The sequence below is a fragment of the Callithrix jacchus genome, chromosome 7 (assembly GCF_049354715.1).
Source record: "Callithrix jacchus isolate 240 chromosome 7, calJac240_pri, whole genome shotgun sequence".
Taxonomy (NCBI): Eukaryota; Metazoa; Chordata; class Mammalia; order Primates; family Cebidae; genus Callithrix; species Callithrix jacchus.
Genome location: NC_133508.1, coordinates 80,704,115 through 80,714,967, shown reverse-complemented (window position 1 = coordinate 80,714,967; position 10,853 = coordinate 80,704,115). Strand labels below are relative to the sequence as shown.

The 10,853-nt window shown below is 47.5% G+C and overlaps 1 long non-coding RNA gene across 1 annotated transcript; it reads left to right on the top strand.

Moving 5' to 3' along the window:
• Positions 1 to 7,516: 7,516 nt before the first annotated feature.
• LOC103794392 (uncharacterized) lies at positions 7,517 to 10,853 on the top strand. Its single transcript, XR_004727476.2, has 4 exons — positions 7,517 to 7,567; positions 8,212 to 8,418; positions 9,628 to 9,740; positions 10,663 to 10,853. It is a non-coding gene; the product is annotated as an uncharacterized LOC103794392 (long non-coding RNA).

Genomic DNA, 10,853 nt, shown 5'->3' with positions numbered 1-10,853 from the left:
TAGGACCTCCTCCACCTCTGGATTAGCCCTAGAGGCAGGCAGGAAAGCTAGATTCTGAGGGTAAGGAGCTTAGACCCAGCGTGACAGCTAATCACCCACAGAAGGCCTCTGTCTAGGTCACAAAGCCCTGAGTAGCCTCTCCCCTACCACAGTAGACTCCATGGACTCCCTCCATGGACTCAGGGGACAATGTCCCACCCTCAGTATCTCACCAAGCCCACACCCAGATGGGCACAGGGAAGAGTTCAGACCATCTCTTCTCCCTCTCTCTCTCCTGCCAGAATGCACAAGGAGGGTGTCGGCAGGGGCTGGGGGCCAAGGACAGAGAACTTGGGTTTCCCACTGGATCCCAGGAAGGATCTGGCTGATACCAGAGAAATGCTTTTTCCTGAATCAAGAGACCTGCTAGGAGCAACGGCCCCTCCTCTCTGGACACTGATCTGCAGGGCCCTGAGGGTTACCAGGAAGAGAGAGTCAGCCTATGTTTTGGGGCAATGAAAGGCTGTGAAGGAGCCCCACTCCTCTCCCAGGCAGGCCTGGCATGGTTGCCATGGGGATGCCCCAGTTGCTCCAGAGGTGGCTTCTGGCCCTGGAAGCGGGGATGGCGGAGACAGTCGAGCCTCGCGCCGAGGCGGGTGGGGGTGAAAGGTCAGTGCTGTCTGGGAACATTCCTGATCATAGCTGGGGGCTGAGAGCCTAGGGTTCTTCCTCATGCCTGCTTCTCCCAGCTCACACCCCCATCTCCACCACTGCCACCCCCTCCAACTCCCACTTCCTCTGCTGCTCCCTCTAAAGGGGTGGTCTCAGAGTCTGACTCTGCTGCTAGTTCAGTGGTTCAAGTGTGGGGTTCTGGAGTCAGGGCTGACCAGAGTCAGATGTGTAGACTCAGGTGAAGAACTCATTCGTGTTGCCCCAAGTTAGGGCTCAGGGAGATTCCAGTGAGGAGGATGGGCATGAAGATTCAGTATTAAGCTTCTAGAAAAAAATCAGGCAAGACACCAGTATAAGGGTTCAGGTTTGGGGCACACGTGCTCTCAGCACAATACGGGGCTTCAGGGAACTCAGGGGTAAGGACCCCATGTGAGGGCTCAGCTGGGCTCAGTGATAAGGCTGTGGGATCTGTGCTGGTGTGGTAATTTGTTACTAACCCTTTAGAGATAATGTGTTGCTAAGAACAATTGTTAAAAGACTAAGCTTTAGATGAACACCTTTTAAAATATATAAATTTAAAGGGATTAAGGATGCCTTTAATTTTTTTCTATACATTAAAGAGGATTTAAGGTCAGTTACATTCCTACAGGTTTCCCCTAATCTGTCTGAGGTTGGGTTTTCTTGTCTATACAGTGGGAATAATAACAGTATTTAGCTCACAGGGTCATTGTGAAGATTAAATTAGAAAATGCATGTAAAATTCTTACACAGAAAGTGCACAAAAATAATGGCTCTTTTCATAAATGTGCTTGAGGGCCAGGCACAATGGCTCACACCTGTAATCTTAATACTTTGGGAGGCCAAAGTGGGTGGATCACTTGAGTCTGGGAGTTTGAGACCAGCCTGGCCCGCACAGTGAGTCACTGGCCTGGCCAATGACTCCAAAATAAAACAAACAAAAAGCAATTAGCCAGTCATGGTGGCACATGCTACTCAGGAGGCTGAGGTGGGAGGATCACTTGAGCCCAGGTGGTTGAGGCTGCAGTGAGCTATGATCAACATCACTGCACTCCAGCCTGAGTGACAGACTGAGAAAATAAAACTGGGCCCGGCGGCTTACGCCTGTAATCCCAGCACTTTGGGAGACCGAGGCAGGTAAATCACGAGGTCAGGAATTCAAGACCAGTCTGGCCAGGATGGTGAAACCCCATCTCTACTAAAAATATAAAAATTAGCTGGGCATGGTGGCGGCCACCTGTAGTCTCAGCTACTTGGGAGGCTGAGGCAGGGAATTGCTTGAACCCATGAGGCAGAGGTTGCAGTGAGCTGAGATTGCACCACTTGCACTCCAGCTTGGGTGACAGAGCAAGACTCTGTCTCAAAAATAATAATAATAACAAAATTAAAATAATGAAAATAAATAAATAAAAATAAAAAGTGTGCTTGGAAATGGAAGAGAGAGAATTAAGCAGGTCACCAGAAATTGCTTCAAACCCATGGCAGGCCAGCTGGTGTCACCTGTCTTGGAGGCAGTAAGTATGAAGGGATCCATTTGTCTCCCTCACTGAGGGAGAAACCAGGGGCTGTGTGGGGAGAAGGTGACAACACGCACCTCCCATGAGGGAGAGAGACGCTGCCAACCATGTTGGGAGCGTGGTAAAAATCAGTCGCTCAGATGCACGGAATGCGGCAGTAACATAACCCTATTCGTTAATAGTACATTCAGACGAACCAAGGTTGAGGGCAAAGAATTTCGTTTTTTTTAAAGCGAAACTCTAATTTTGTGGTTCTCAAACTTTTTCGTCTCAGGACCCCTTCACCCTTTCAAAAATAATTAAGAGCCCAAAGTGTTTTAAGTGGTTTTGTCTCATGATCTTCAATGTATTCAAAATTAAAACTGAAAGTTAAAATATACGTTAATTCAAAAGAAGAATGTTTTTATTACATTTTAACTAAAAATCTACATATACCTATGAAAGACAGCTACATATTTTCTAAAACAAAAATGTTAGAACTTTTTTTATAAAAAAGCATCGTTTTATACTTTTGCAAATCTCTTCACTGTCTGGCTTGGAGAAGACAGCTGGATTCTCAGCTGCTTCTGCATTCAATCTGTTGCAATGGGTTGCTTTGGTTAAAATATAGGGCCAGGCACAGTGGCTCACGCCTGTAATCCCAGCACTTTGGGAGGCCGAGGTGGGTGGATCACCTGAGGTCAGGAATTCAAGATCAGCCTGACCAACATGATGAAACCTGTCTCTAAAAAAAATAAAAATAAATAAAAATATGTGATGGAAACTCAGCTTCATAATGTATGTAGCTGGGAAAAAGAGAAGCATTTTAATAGCCTTTTCAGTTAATTGTGGCTATTCTTCTTTCTTCCATACCAAAACTCGAGGAGGTAGGTTCTTAAAGGTGAGTTTCCGCCTGGACGCTTCATTCTTTGTTAACCTTACACTCCACTGGTCTGTCTTGCACTTTGAATAGATCTTTCACTCATGAGTGATTTTGCAACATCGTGTATTGCTTATTTGGAAAATATTAGTTCACCAGTTATGCAGGTCTCTCAAATGTTGACACATTTCGTTATACAGTATTTTTTTTTGAAAAGCACACTCATTAATGCTATCACCGGTCTCATCAGAACTGAAAGCTTTCAAACTCACTGTAAGTAGACATAAGTTTTCCAAATCCTAATTTTCGCTTGAAAACTCTAATTCTGGCATTGGCAACAAGCACTAATAATTTTTTTCCCTTGAATTGACAGGCTCACTTGATTCGCTTTTGAGAAAATGTATGCCAAATACCCAAGTCTGATAACTATAGTTTGTCATTTGTGATTTCTTTTTTCTTTTTTTAAGACAGGGTTTCAAGTAAAACTGGTGTTTGGTGAATTGAGCTCACAATTCAACTGCATAAGTGCTTTTCCTTGAGATAAGCATACTTCCCATTTTGTCACACAAAATATTTACAGGACATGTACTCAAGGGTTAAGACTTAATAAAGTTAATAATGTTACTGCTTCTTCTAGACAATGTAGTCAGTACAGTGTGGTACTGGCATAAAGACATATAGATCAAAAGATGCTCAGCATCTTACAGGCATGAATCAATAGAGCTGTACATATATGGCCCACTGATTTCTTTTTTCATTTTCTGTAGAGGTGGGGTTTTGCCATGTTGCCCAGGCTGGTCTTGAACTACTGGCCCCAAGTGATCCTCCTGCATCAGCCTCTCACAGTTTTGGGCTTATAGGCACCAGCCACCACTTCCATCTTCATGATCCACCAACTTTTGACAAAGATCACAAGTTAATTCAATAGAAAAAGGACAGTATTTGCAACAGATAGTGCTAGAACAATTGGAAATCCATAATCAAAACAAAACAAAGACAAACAAAGCTCAGCTTCTTCCCTTGCACAATTTAATAAAGCAAAATGGATAATAGAATGGACAATGGTAATAGCTACAATTATAAAACTTCTCGACAGAAAAATAGGGGGAATCTTTGAGGCCCTAAGTTAGGTAAATATTTTCTTAGGACTCAAAATGTATAAACTATAAAAGAAAAACATAATTGATTTTTATAAAAATGAAAAAGTTCCACTCTTTCAAAGGCACTGTTAAGCAAATAAAAAGATAAGAAACAGACTGTGAAAAATATTTGTGCTCTTAGAACTCAGTGATAATAATGCAAACTCATTTTTTAAATGGTCAAAAAGGTCGGGCATGGTGGTTCATGCCTATAATCCCAGCACTTTGAGAGATGGGAGGATAGCTTGAGCCCAGGAGTTCAAGACCAGCCTGGATAACATAGTGAGACCTCGTCTTTATAAAAAATAAACAAATTAGCCAGGCGTGGTGGTACAGGCCTGTAGTCCCAACTACTCAGGAGGCTAAGGTGGGAGGATGGCTTGAACCCAGGAGGTCAAGGCTGCAGTGAGCTGAGATGACACCACTGCACTACATCCTGTAGAACAGTGAGACCCTGTCTCAAAAAGAATTTTAATTTTTTAAAAAAGTCAAAAGATTTGAATATTTCACTGGAGAAGATATATGAATGGCAAAAAGCCCATGAAAAGATGCTCAAATCATTATCAGGAAATTGCCTATTAAAACCACAATAAGATACCACAGTACACTTACTACAATTGCTTAAGGTTTAAAGATTGATAATGCCAAATGGTGAGGATGTAGAGCAACTAGAAGTCTCAAAATTGCTGATCAGAATGCAAAATAGTTCAGCCACTTTGGGAAACTGGAAATTTCTTATAAAATGAAACATTTATGTACCTATCATATGCTCCAACAACCCCACTCCAAAGTATTCATTCAAGAGATATGACAATACACGTCCACACAGAGACCTGTATGTGAATGTGCATACTAACTTTATTCATCATGCCAAGAAACAGAAAACAGCCCAAATGTCCATCAACATGTCAATGTTTAAGCAGTTATATATCTATACAATGAAATACCAATCCATAATAAAAATAAAATAACTACTGATACATGAAACCACAAAACAATAATTTTACTGCTTCATCAAGGACTTTCAAAGTGAAACTGAGGCTGGGCGCAGTGGCTCACACCTATAATCCCAGCACTTTGGGAGGTCCAGGTGGGTGGATCACTTGAGGTCAGGAGTTTGAGACCAGCCCAGCCAACATGGTGAATCTCGTATCTACTAAAAATACAAAAATTAGCCAGGCATGGTGGTGCGCACATGTAATCTCAGCTATTTGGGAGGCTGAAGCAGGAGAATCGCATGAACCTAGGAGGTGGAGGTTGCAGTGAGCTTAGATCGTGCATACTGCACTCAAGCCTGGGTGACAAAGTGAGACTCTGTCTCAAAACTATAAATAAATTTAAAAATAAATAAAGCAAAACTGGCCGTTTTTTTCCCTCCTATTGTTACTATCCGTGCACCGTGGTGGAGAAGAATACAAAGACTACTGGTACCGTTGGACGTTGTGCCTTGATTCATGCTTAGCTGCCAACCATTGTTGCTCTTAAGTCATGCAAACATCAACAAAGTGAAAGTGGCAAATAACAATTTAGCATTGTTAGGAAAATAGCTTTTGCCTTGTGGATCCGCTGTGAGAGTCTTACAGATTCCCAGGGATGTGCAATCAACACCCTGAGAACTGATGTTTAGATTAATTCGACTAGTCACATTGACTTTTTAAAAATGACCCTTCTTTTTAGATATCACTCAAAGGCATGTAAAATGCTTTCACAAATATCCCATGGAAAAAAGGAAGACCAACTCCATCTGTGGTACTATTTGCTTTACTTCCTTGACAAATAAAAGGGGGGTTGGGGGAAGGAGAACCCGAGTAGGCCCATGGGAGTGTGTCCGGCATGTGAAGCCATCCATCATGCCGTCATGGTGAGAAGATGCAGGCCTGAGACCAAAAAGGCAAGTGGTGCTGGGAACTCAGGGCCCTTCATCACCTTTCCCCACATGATCCCACTGGCTATACATCCCTCCACAACACAGTCATACACACACACACACACAGAGTCAGGCCAGCCCCACACGCCACGGCTAATCTCTCACAACAAGCCCAACCATGGTTACACTCACACAATACAATCATACAGCCACACCAAAGCCACAAAAAAGCCAACACCCCACCTTATTGTGCTCAAAACCAGGTCACACTATTCTATGTTCACAGATGGAGAATCTCAATGGCCATACACCCAACCATCGTTATACTCAATCTAGCAGAATGGCTCCTATCTACTGGGTCCCCTGGCCATGCCAGCACATCCCCCAAGGTATATCGCGCATGGGGTGAAATAATAGCTTTTGGACACAGACCAACCTGAATTCAAGTTCATGTTCTACGACTTATTATTTCTGTAACCTTCAGCAAATCACTTAACCTGCCTGAGCTTGCATTCTAGAAAACGCAGGTAATTCCTACTTTGAAAACTTGATGTGAGGATGACATAAAATAACCAGATGAGGGGCAGCGCCTTGTCTGGCCCAGTGTGTCCTGGGGATGCAGCTGTAACTGCCATGTATGGCATCTGTCACCAGAGGGCACCAGGGCCACAAGGTGTCTGGGGAGATGGCTGGAAGAAAATATGCCGAAAAGGCCAGGATTCCTGGGGAGTTTCGGAGTGAGCACAGACAGGGGGTGTGGGATGTGTGTGGGGCTGGGCAGCTTTTGGGAACCCCAGCCAGGTCCAGGCCACCCAAGTGTGCTGGGGGTACTACGGTGGGCATCTCCCAGAACTATCCGGATCTAGGAAGGAGGATGGATGAGCGCTCTCTGTGAGCCAGGCCCTCTTCTGTGCCGATTTCACACGCATTAAATCTTTTAGTCCCTACAACAATACCGTGGTTGAGAGTCACTGCTAATATTAATAGTACTCCTGGCGAGGAATACTGAGGATGCTGAGGTCCATAGCCATTAAGTGGAGACCTGGGATACAAATGCAGGGAGTCTAGCTTCAGAATCCACGGGCCTAACCACAACTTCACACTGCCCTCACAGTGACCCCCCCATCTCCCCTTGCTGGGATTCTGCCAGGACTCCCTAACCCTGGCTGTCCTCCCTGGAGTTCAGCCAGCCCCAGCTGGCCTTTCCCCTCTTCCGGCCTGCTCCCCACCTGCTCCCTGGACCAGCCCATGGTAAGAGGCTTATCACACATGTGTAGGGGACAGATAAGGCAGGGCCCCCACACAGGGCTTATCCAGCCCTGCCATCCCTGCTGGGGAGCTGCCAGCAAATGGAACCCCACCTGGGGCCTGGGGTCACTCCTTGTGATATCATAGTTCCTTATGATGTCATAATTTGTAGTGACATCATTGCTCTGTCCTTCCTTTAAGTCTGAGAGGGTTACTCAGATAGGAGTTGGAGAAGTGGAGTCAGACAGGAGCCCTACAGAAGCTCCAGGTCAGTGGGCTGGGTTGGGCTGGGCTGAAGGAGCGGATGGTGCCAGAGGATCCTCCCCAGGGCAGAGAGCTATTTTTGGTGTTGACTGCTCTGCTTATAGCCAATCCTCTTCCTGTCTTCCCAATCCAAAGAGGCTCTGGGTCCAGCAGGGGCAGGAGAAGTGGGAGAAATCTTTAGCCCTACTGCAGAGCGGCTCTGAGGTCAGCGTCTAGCTCAGGAAGCAGCCTGCTCCTCCCCACAGGGAGGCCTGACCCTTGGTATCTCGGGTCTGAGGGGAATGGGACCTTACTTTCTATCCTTGGAATAGCAGTGAGGCAAGGCAGGATTGTTAGGATGGCCAGACAGACGGGCATAGCCAGACCTGTCATAACAGTCATACACATTGACTTGCTGATGTGGGCTGCGGGCTCAGCCTCACGTCAACACCATCACATTCCAACAGCCATTCATTCTCAAAGCCATGCTGGCAGCCACACGTGGACCACAGACATACTAGCACAAGCACAATATCGCCTGTCCCATCTGGGAGAATAGGAACCCCTTCTCTCTCATGGTTGTACTCCCAGAGAGTAGCTCAATTCCCAGCACATGGCAGATGCACACTAATATTTGGTGAATAAATAAATGGACATTTAATCCCGCAGGGCCTGTGATCAGGCTGGCCTGAGGCCAGAGGAAATGCCATCCCACCTGCAAGCCTGCTCAACCTCTTCAGACCCAGGATGGGAGCATCAAGGAAGAACTACAGCCGCCAGCACCACCCCAGCCCCAACTTCAGTCATGGCCACTCCTCAGATAATAGGTCACTGAAGGGACCCCGGTTATGCAGGGACCCCACTCCCTCCCTCCAGGTACAGTGAATCGGAACACTAGCACTCTGAAAGTGGGGCATTATGAACATGGGATGGTCTGGATGTTGGGTATCCCAGGCCCCTGGGAATTGGGTGCTGGAGGCTCTGGGGTTTGGGTCCTCTACAGTGTTGGGTGCTCTGGCACCCTTGACATTGGAAATTCGGGACTTTGGGAGCTCAAAGCTACTTAAAAGTCTGCGTGTTGAAAGCTCTGGAGATTGGGGCTGCCCCCTCGACAGGGCCAAAGTCAATACTTCCTGTCTGTATGCCTGATTTGACCTGGAACCGGGGCTGGGGTGGCGGGGTTGTGAGGGAAGAGAAAACACAACAGGATGGCCTGGGGGAGTACGTGGAGCCCCAGAGACAGCTCTTGGATCTGGAACCAATCTAACCTGCTCCTCTGCACTGGGACGGGGCAGGGGAGGTGCCAGGCACTGACCACTGGGCTCCAGGTTCAAGAGAGGAGGTATCTGAGAGCAGAGCCCAGGCAGGTACCTCTCAATAATGCTTCCTGGCTACTGAGGCTGGGGCTCTAAGGAGGTGGAGACCCCTGACCAGGCCTGGCTTCAACTACAGGCAATGTCCATCCTCCCTCACCTCAGCAGGCCCCCAGCACCCCTCCATCAGTGCTGCCAGCTCCTGCAGTGACCACCAGAAGTGGCCCAAGTCTGGCATTACTAGACACATAGCTAAGCTGACTGTGTGTCCCACAGCAGAGGCCTTGACCCTGCAGGCTGATGACACCATTTGAGGAATCCAGCCAGCCCTGGGGGCTCTGACAATGGGTGCAGCCCTCCCCCCCAGAAATAGCTCCACTGGCTTTGGTAACTGGAGGCTCCTGAGCCACATCTTAGCCAGCAGTGGGTGGGGCCTGGCCCACTTCTGCCCTGCCCCAGAAAGAAGCAGCCCAGCCCATCAAGATGTCTGACCCCATCAGTGCCCCCAACCCCTCCCCAGCCCCAGTCTGTCCTCAGTCCTGATTCCCCTGCTCGCCCCACAGTGGCCCAGGCTGGCCATGCCCTTCCCACCCTGTGGGCCAGCTACTCAGAGCCAGGAGCGCACAGCCAGGGACGAAGCTATCTCAGCCCTGACCTAGGCTGGGCCCAAACCTGCCTCCTTGAGGCCTCATTCTGATTGGGAAAAAACAGCCTCTCTCATCCCTATCTCAAGGAGATGGCTTTTCTTTTCTTTTCTTTTCTTTTCACTCAGAAAATGATTTGGTTCCAATGCAGAGATGGCTTTTCAAACCAGAATCTTTCTCACAAGTGTCTCCTCAGGACACAGCTCACCGTGAGGTTTCTTGAAGCTCTTTCTGGGTCAAGGTGGGTAAAACACACACATCCATAAATCCGTTTCTGTGTATACAAATAGACTTTGTGCTATGCCAGTGTTAGTCTAATAAAGCCCTCTGGCCAACATCCCCAACCTCCTTAAACACTCCTAGGAAAATTTTCTCTTCACTCCAGGAGCTAAATTGCTAGGTGCCTCCCTGTCCCCAGGTTGGCCCCCAAGGCTTCCTCTTTCTGATAAAGCCTCAGAGGGCTGGCCCTGAGCACCCATTCCCCTCTCATCTTCTAACTGTCCAGGCCCCAAGCCTGAGGGCATCCTGGAAGTTCAGCTGTCAGGACCCTATACCAGCCTTCCTTCATATGGATTCCGTGGGCCATGAAAACTGTCCGAATCGTCACCGAGTGTCCTTAGTGCTCAGTGCCCTCTTCTAGGCCTGTCCCCACCCAAGCCTACTGCTGGAAGGGAGAAGGAGGAAGACCTTTTCCCCCTCATACTCTTTTTGTCTGGCTTCCACTACTTGGGGGCCTCTTCAACAGCCTCCATCTGCCTTCCCTGGGTGGTATCCCTTTTGATGAGCCCCAGGGAGGAAGCAAGAAGGGAGACCTAGAGGCAATTTATGGAGGGAGTTAAGGCCTGGCAGGAGAGATGTGGAGGGTTGGGCCCCATCTGCCCAGTCCCAGGAATTGGGCGCACACACAGCTACACAGACCTGGAGCTGTGCACACAATCAGTCTTCCACAGATGTACCTACACAAATATGCAATCAGGGGCTCAGTTTCTGGGGGCACAGACACAACAGGTTGCCCAGGTCCAGCTGTGTGTGCACACACGCACACAAGAAGGACCTGCACTTGGTTTGTAGGAGAATAAAAATCCCAAACATGCTATACCTACTAGGTTTGGGGACAAAGTAAAAATGAAAATCTTGCTGATGAGACTAAGGTATCTTCCCAGATCTGATCAGGATTCTAACGTTAAGAGGAGCCAGCAGAGAGCTGTCTTTGTACCCTGGCTCTGAGGAAGGTTTGTGGGATAGACCGCGTGTGGCCTGAAAGAGCTCGCATTTCAGGGAACGCCTGGGCTTGATGCCTGTTATCTTATTCAGTGCCTCTGATTATAAATTAATAAACTGGACTCTCACCAAC